We start from the raw sequence: 8,245 nt of genomic DNA, 5'->3' as shown, positions 1-8,245 counted from the left end.
AGGACGCCGACAGCATTACAGCCGCTGAGGGGAGCAGGGGGTGCCGGTGCCACGGCCCCATCAGGCTCCTGTCAGTCACAGGGAGCTCCCGGGGCAGCAGCTGAGCAGGCCCTCTGCTCCAGGCACCCAGTGCCAGGGGATGGCAGCCTGGAGCCATCGAGGGGACCCTGCTCTGGGCCCTGCTCCACTGCACACCAGCAACGAGATCGTGCTTTCTATGGGTTAGCCTTGGTCAGTAGAGTATCACAGTTAACATGCCTTATGTTCAGAGAACGCTTTTTGAGTGCAAAAATGCTTGAAGAAATTAATCATTTAAAATTCCACCATGTGCTCTTAAGTACTCAGTCACTGCACTCTGCTCAGGGACTCCATAAATAAAAATAGTGGAGGAAGGAGAGTTCTGTAGAAATGCCATTCTGTGCTGATCACCCTTCCTGAGCATCACTTTCAAAGACAGGATATTGGGCTACATGAAACTTTGATCTCACAATGACAGTTTATTTTAGATTATGACAGAGTTTCCTTCAGGGGTTAATACCACGGTCCTTCATTATTTCCTTTTCCTTCCCCTTCCTTCCTGCTCTTATAGTTACTTGCTGCTTCAATTACCACTTCCCATCTGCCAGGCTGCCCACCCCACTCACCTGGTCTGTAATAAGAGCTGCTTTGGCAGGGGATAGAAAGGGCATCCCGAGCGTCACCTCCTGGATGGGATCTCCTGCCCAGACCTCTTCCGCTGAGGTGTTTTTGGAGACAGGAGGAGCGTGAATCGCGGTGCATGAGAGGCATGCACTTGAAACTGCCCATCCTCTAATCCCAGATTATGGGATTTATTTGCCTCTTGTGTTCAGTTATTCAGTTTATTTGCCTCTCATGTTCAGCTTAAACTCACTCCAAGACTTCCAAGAATACCACTCTGTGGGAACCTACTTGGAAACAAATTTATAATTAAAGCTCCCTCTAGGACAGGTGCATTCACTTTCTTTGACATATAGTGGAGGTAAATGCCAGCTGCATAAAGATCAACAGAAATTAATTTCTGACTAGAGCAGAAGGGACAGCAAGGCCATTACAGCCCCTCCACAGCCAGCCTCTGACATTCAGCTTCACAGGTGCTCACACTTAGACATAGAAATTTTTGGTCACATTTGCCATGGTAAAGAATGGCAAATTAAATAAAATGGCAGCTTTTAAATCTTACCAGTTATGGGCCTCAGTAGTTCTTCCTTGGAAATTATTTATTTCTTCCTGAAATTGCTTCAGCGTATTCCTTCAGCCACATTTATCAGAAACATTAGTTCAATGGCAAATTTCCTAACCAAATGTCACATCAAAGTTATGGACTGAGCATGTTCTGCCCATACCACTGAGCATGTTTCAAGCTAACATTGAAAGTAGGAACCTTAAGGGAGCGACACTGAATTGAAAACCAACCTTTTAATATGGAAAATGTGCTCTTACCCTCTCCAGGGTTCAGCGTCCAGTCAGAAGTACAGAGATGAGCAGTGCTGCTACAGAGCAGTGCTCTGACATTTCTGCTTGCCCTCCACTAACATTCCTGGAAGCTCTCATTTTACACAGAGGGCAGCAGAAAACCTGCTGCAGCAGGGGCTGAGCATTCCCTGTTAGACTGTCCATGACAGGCTGCAGAGAAAACTCACCTGTCTAGGCAGGCCCTACCTTAACAACAGTAGGGCTATCAGCAGCACTTGCAAGGTGAAAATCCTGCAAGGGTTTAAGATCCCTTTTTTTAGCAGTGGGGGGAAATAATGAGCAAGTCGTTCAGACTCCTTCCTACACCATTTCTCCTTCTAGAAGAGTTCTAAGTATAGTTCTAATCTGTCGCCCTGAGGGTCAGGACCTCGATATTGTTTTTCTACAAGTTCTAGCCACTTTCCAAGGAAAGCAACTATAAACATATATGTTTATACATTCCATTAAAGATATGCCTTCTGATGGACATCTCTCAAAGCCAGTGTGGTTGAGAAGGTGTTAACCTGACTATCCACTATTCATGGTCAGAAACCTATAAATACTGAAAGAAAAAATAAAGTTATCTCTTTCTTTCACCACACCTCAAACTGCATCCGTGTGACTCATTTTGTGTCCAACAGTGACACTAATCTACATGATTTTTGTATCTGCCACTGTCCCTATTTCAGTTTCCACTCTTTTGAGGTGGTGGTGATGTGTTTTTTATTCAAAAGTGCTATATGTTAATGCCCTGGTTCTAGAATTCAAATGTTGCCATTTATTTTAGAGGGACAGTATTCTATGTATGAATTACAGTCTGTCAAGAAAAAACATTAGGTCAGAAAGTGATATCCTAGCAGCTAGGTCTCACAGTGTCATAAATGTTTTTAAGGCAGAATCAAGGCACTGAACAAAATACTATTTTTTAACTTTTCCTAGATTATAAGGACACTGATACTAAATAATCAAATCCCAATAGAAGTTTGTTTAAGCAATCTATACTGAAATCATAATCTTTTTTGAAAGATTCCTGCAAATCCTAGCCAATAACTCAGGGCAGGACTTGGCAACAACTGTCATTCAGTAGTCTGGACAAAATGCCAAACAGTTTAGCAGACACAGGGAAAAAAAAAGAGATGAAGGTGGTGTCTCAATATCCTAAAGATAAAGAGCCTGCAGAAATAAAATCAGGAAAAGAAATCAGAACAATTGCTCCTCCAATTGCTCCTCCAATTGCTCCTCCTGCTGCCTGTACTCCCCAAAATGTGATGGTGTCATGAGGTCTCCATTTGGGTTGGAAAAGACATCTAAAATCAATATGTTTAACCATTACCCCAGCACTGCCAAATCTACCACTAAACCATGTCCCCACATATTTTTTAAATCTCTCTGGAGCTGGGGAGCCCACCATTGCCCTGAGCAGCCTGTTCCAGCACTTGACAAACCTTTCAGAGAAGAAATTTTCCCAATATCCAATCTAAACCTCCCCTGGCCCAGCCTGAGGCCGTTCCCTCTCCTCCTGTCCCTGTTCCCTGGGAGCAGAGCCCGACCCCCCTGGCTGTCCCCTCCTGCCAGGGACTTGTGCAGAGCCAGAAGTTCCCCCTGAGCTCCTTTTCTCCAGGCTGAGCCCCTTCCCAGCACCCTCAGCCTCTCCTGGGGCTCCAGATCCTTCCCCAGCTCCGTTCCCTTCCCTGGGCATGTTCTAGCCCCTCAATGTCCTTCATGTCATGAGGGGTCAGAAACTGACCCCAGGACAGGAGCTGACAGCTCAGAGATTTTTGCAAGATACCTGTCTGAGTGTCCATATGAACAGGAGTTTTAAATCTACAGAAGGAAATTTTTCAAGCGAGTTTGCCTGTGAAGATAAATATGACTTCTTGAACTTTTCTTGTTGGTTCCCACATGTTCTAACTGGGTTTACATTATTTGTTTCTCTTTGGGCAGAAAAGAACATCAGTGGGAGGTCTTGAGACTCCCATTGAAGTGGAGGTCAGCAACTTACATCTATGTTTCATTTTCTGTTATTGCAACTGGACAGAAGGTCCTGGTCAGCTTGGTCCAAGGAGGAAGGCATGCAGGACCTAAGCAGAAGGCCTGAAGGTGGTTGGTTCTGTGACAAGGTCTTGAAGATACTGGTCCTGGACTTGCTTTCTAACTAGACAGGTTACAAGGCTGCTCCAAGAAGCAGAATAGAGAGTGAGGTTTCCATGGGGCCACAGACTTAAGAATTTTGATAGGGCTCAACATTCACATTTCACCTGTGTTTGTGAGTCCCCCTCTTTTCCTCAGAGCTCCCCAGGTCAGACTCACTGAATACAAGGGGAGGAAAATCACATTGTAGGGACTTACAGAAAGTGGGATAGGATCTATTTTCAAAATAATTCTTTTTTCAGGAAGGAGACCACAGTAAATATATTTCACTCTGCAACAGAATTGGTTAAGTTACAAGAGAAAATTAGCAGTCACCCCAAAGAAAATGAAATGGAGATTGTTTTAATAATTTCACTAATGCAGAGGAACAAAATAAAGTTTCCCAAGGAGGAAGCACATGATGAAGAGCCCTGGTGTCTTACCCACAGAGTAGCTTGTTGTGTGAGAAATTTGGAGTCGTTGGAGGGGGAGAATGCATCTCTATTCCCCTTCCAAAATATGCTAAAGTTTCCAGGAATTGTGAGATGCAGTGGGCTTCCAACCAATGCATGAGAAACAGCTGGTTCCCTGTTGGGTTTCTCCTGTGTTATTATTACTTACTGTAAAATTTAAGGATTTAGATCCTAAAAAAGTGAGTTGAGAGAGGGGCACTGAACTCATTTATCCAGTAAAACCATCAGTCTTGCTGCACTGTAGTTCTCCTGGTTTCCCCACAAGCCCTCTTAATGCCATGGGATTATATTAGTCACCTGGCAGTCCTGTGATATACTAATGGATTCTTAAGTAGGACCTTTCATTGTGTTTGGAAGCTTCACAAGTCCATCTATGAGTTCCCCATGATTTTCAGATATCTATATTTGAGGACTGAGAAGCAAAACAATCTGCCATGAGACTACTAACCTGATGATAAGGGTCTGAAATCAGCTCCATTATGGGAAGACCACTTAAGCTGAGAAATAACAGAGAAATAGCTGCAAATGTAGGAACTTCACAAGGAAGAAGGGGAACGTGATCAGAATTATGGAAACAATGTAGGACAGTGTGCATCACAGGAGCATAGTCATGGGACAGTATGGACTGTGTAGGAAGAATACACAGGGGAAATGAGAAGGGTTTATGCTTTATGTCAAAATGCTTCTTGCTTGTGCAATGCTGGACTGTGGGGCTGCAGACATCCTGTCAGAGACAGGAGGAAAATGAGGGATGTTGTGATAGGGTCTGTAATGGACCACCTGAACAAGACAAAGTAGTGAAGGGATTTCTACAACTACTAGAAACTCATGTCTCCTCTGTCTTAAGGAGGTTTTCAGCCATGTGGAAATCTGCTGTGAGGGTAGCAGCATCAGGCAAGCTCTGCCAGAAATTCTTAGGCAATGCTGATATCAATATCCCAAATACTGGACAGGCAACACTGAGTATTGGAAGCAGGGATGAAATTGATAAATATGATCCCAGATGGCACCTCAGGCTGCAGCAAACACATGATGACTAGATGAAGGATTCCGTGGAAAGCTGTAGATAACCAACAGAATAGCACTCTAGGCTTTGTAAGATTGGAATTCATTGCATTTAAGAAGCTGCTCGTTAGCACACACTTTGCAACAGCTATGAAAGAGAAGAGACTACTCAGGAGAGATGTGCTTTATAAGCACAACCAAATTGAATTTTGGGGGCTATTTTAACCCTTCATATGATGCTACATTACATGTATTGTCATAGATCAATTCTCAAACAGCTTTATTTTCAGCTGTGTCCAGAGCTGTATTAGAACCAGGTAAGTCAATACTGCTTTTCTTTCATGCTCTAACTAGTGATTTCTACAAGCACTCACTGGCAATGAGTACTAGAACCCAAAATAATATCTGCTCATACTGTATGGAGCAGTTGTAGTGTTACATGAGGTGCTTTAGCAACATCCTATGGGTGTTACACGAGTTGCTTGAGCAGTGTGGTAGCCCCCTCTTATTTGCAGTTGGTATTTCTGTCCTGAAAGGACAGCTGCTGAGAAATGAGGAGATACTTGGTGAAGAGCCTGAAGCTGGAAACTTGAGGAACCTGAATTCCCTGAACAGCATGAGCATGGAGAAATTTTAACACAGGACTTCAGTGATGTGAATGCGATGTGATGAGAGGGGGAATAATCAGTCACTTGCTGAAAGCCTTGGAACTTTCCCTACCTAAATCGCACCCAAGCAGAATGGTACCATTGTTGCTGGTTTCGGTAACTCCAGTACCATTGCTACTGGGATTCTGGAAGCACCAGTAATTACTGACCTGGATTGTGTCCAGGATGGAAATGTATGGATGGCTAAAACTAAACATCTTGCAACCCTATAAATAGCAGGCCTTAGTGAGGCACTTTGAGCTCTCCCGGACTGCAGCAGGCTGCAACCAGCATCTCCCTCAGGGGGGGTGCCTCTCAAAACTCATGAGCTCTCAAATTGGTGAAAAATGGAAGACTGATTTTCAAAAAATTCACCAAAAGCTAATTCACTAGAGCAATATCCTCCACACCCTGAGGCTCAGCTCTTGCCCACTGAGAAATTCCAAGACATTTGAAGTGAATATTTCACTGAACTCAGAGGGAACTTTTAACAGGTGTAATCCTCGAACATTTATATACACACCTTTGTGTCTGTGTGCATGCATGTGTGAGTTCATTTAAGCATTCTACAGCAAGTATAGTTTTAATGTTGTTATCTGGAATCTATAACTAAATCCCTGTTGCAGTTATAGTAAATCCTTTTAAATCACTTTATAAATGCCAAATTAGTCAATGATTAGGTCCTGCTAAAACCCTTTAGACACAAACTCTTGACCAGGTCTGGTATTTTGATTAGATCCAACTGCACCTAGACTCTGCCAGGAGTTTAGAAACCAATGGGCCCTCTGTGAAAAGGAGGATTTTTCTTATGCTTTTTACCCTTATCCTTTGCATCCCCAGTTGTTGTGCAAATCATTCCAAAGTAATTCTCAGTCATTTTTTATTGATCTTTGTAGCAAGTAACAGAGCAAACCTTGACATCAAATTTTTGTGCTTTGGCAAATTCATATTGAACTCTCTTTCACAAATGCCTTTGATGGTGATACTTTAAGCAACCTTAACTCATTTGCAACATTTGATTCCTCAACAGCCACCTCAGGAATCTATTCAAGAGCTACATATCAAAGTAGAGTCTCCCATTACTTGGGATCAGGCTCCCAACTCACTGTATTTCAAATAATTTCAGCTATTGAGAGTGTCCTATACAGAAAACTCAGCTGTAATAGATTTTTACTTCCTGCTTTATAGAGAATTCCACTTAAAAGTTGCTCCCAACATTGTCATCTACTTTTTGACATATTTTCCCTGTTCCTTGCAATGCATATGTTCCTAAAGCATCATAGGCGTTGTCATCACCATTACATGACTGAAAAGTTGTGGTATAAACATACCAAGGAAACTACCATGGGTCAAGGAGCAAATCACTGAGAAAGGCAGCAATAGAACCATGCAAGTTCTCTAAGTGCCTTGAGTAGTCTAGATTCTCTCCTTAACACTCTTGAGTGTTAAATTATTTATAGATGTATTCACGTAGTCAGTAATATATAAAAATGTTCTAATTATATCATTCAAATCAAGTGACAATTATGCCCTTAGTTTGACAGACAATGCTTGGCCAAAAAAGGTTTGCCAGAAATGTTTTGACCGAAGAAAGGGGGACCATCTGCAGCATCTGCAGACGAGACACTATAAAATCTGCCGGAGACAAGTCTAGCCTGTCTCCGCAGAAGGCTTCCAGGTAAGTGCATGCATTTCATGAGCTTGAAGAAAGAGTAAAATGTTCTTTCAATATCCTGTTTCATTTTTTCTGTCTCTAGCAACCATTTCCATGAGGGAGTGACCTTGTGAACAAAAATTTTCAGTGTAATTTTTATGCATGCCTGTATTTTCAACCTACAGTATTTTATGGAATGCTGTTCAGCAATAAGAAACAACTGCCATTTCTATTTTACAGGGTTGGCCATATTCCAAGATACAAGCTGTTCTCCAAAGGTAATATACTAAATAATCCATTCCTAATCTACATTCTAGGACAGGACTTTTAAAGAGCTGCAAAAATTCTTGTCATTAATCCTCTTGTATTCCAGCTGGATTTGCTTAGGCTAGATAGTTGAAAATAGGAAGGATCTAAAAAATGAAGTAATTTTTCATTTTTAATAGGAAAGGTAATCCTTTCAGCAAGAAAGTACTCCCTTGAAGACTCATTGCTCATAATTAAGGACCAGAACAGAGAGCGATTTTTCTGTGCCTGTAGATTCTTTTATGTGAAAAACTCAAACCTTGCAAGAATTCAGGGTGATTTACTAGACTATATTTAATATTCAGATGTTCTATTTACTATCACAAGATCTATATGTTGTAGAAGTCTAAGTCTTACTCTTGGGTTCAGAAAAGGGTACTTTTAACTTCAAATCAAAGTGTATTTAATAGGTTTCTTCCTAAGAGCTTATTTTGGAGACTAACTAGAAATTCATTAGCTAAAGAGCAAGGAGATTTCTCATTGGTATAGACTGTATTATTCTTCTTGATGACCAATAACTTTTTTTTCTCCACAAGACACCTCTGCTGACGAGCTTT

The sequence above is a fragment of the Parus major genome, chromosome 18, assembly GCF_001522545.3.
Source record: "Parus major isolate Abel chromosome 18, Parus_major1.1, whole genome shotgun sequence".
NCBI classification, from domain to species: Eukaryota; Metazoa; Chordata; class Aves; order Passeriformes; family Paridae; genus Parus; species Parus major.
The sequence above is the reverse complement of the archived record's forward strand: the minus strand, read 5'-3'. Positions refer to the sequence as shown.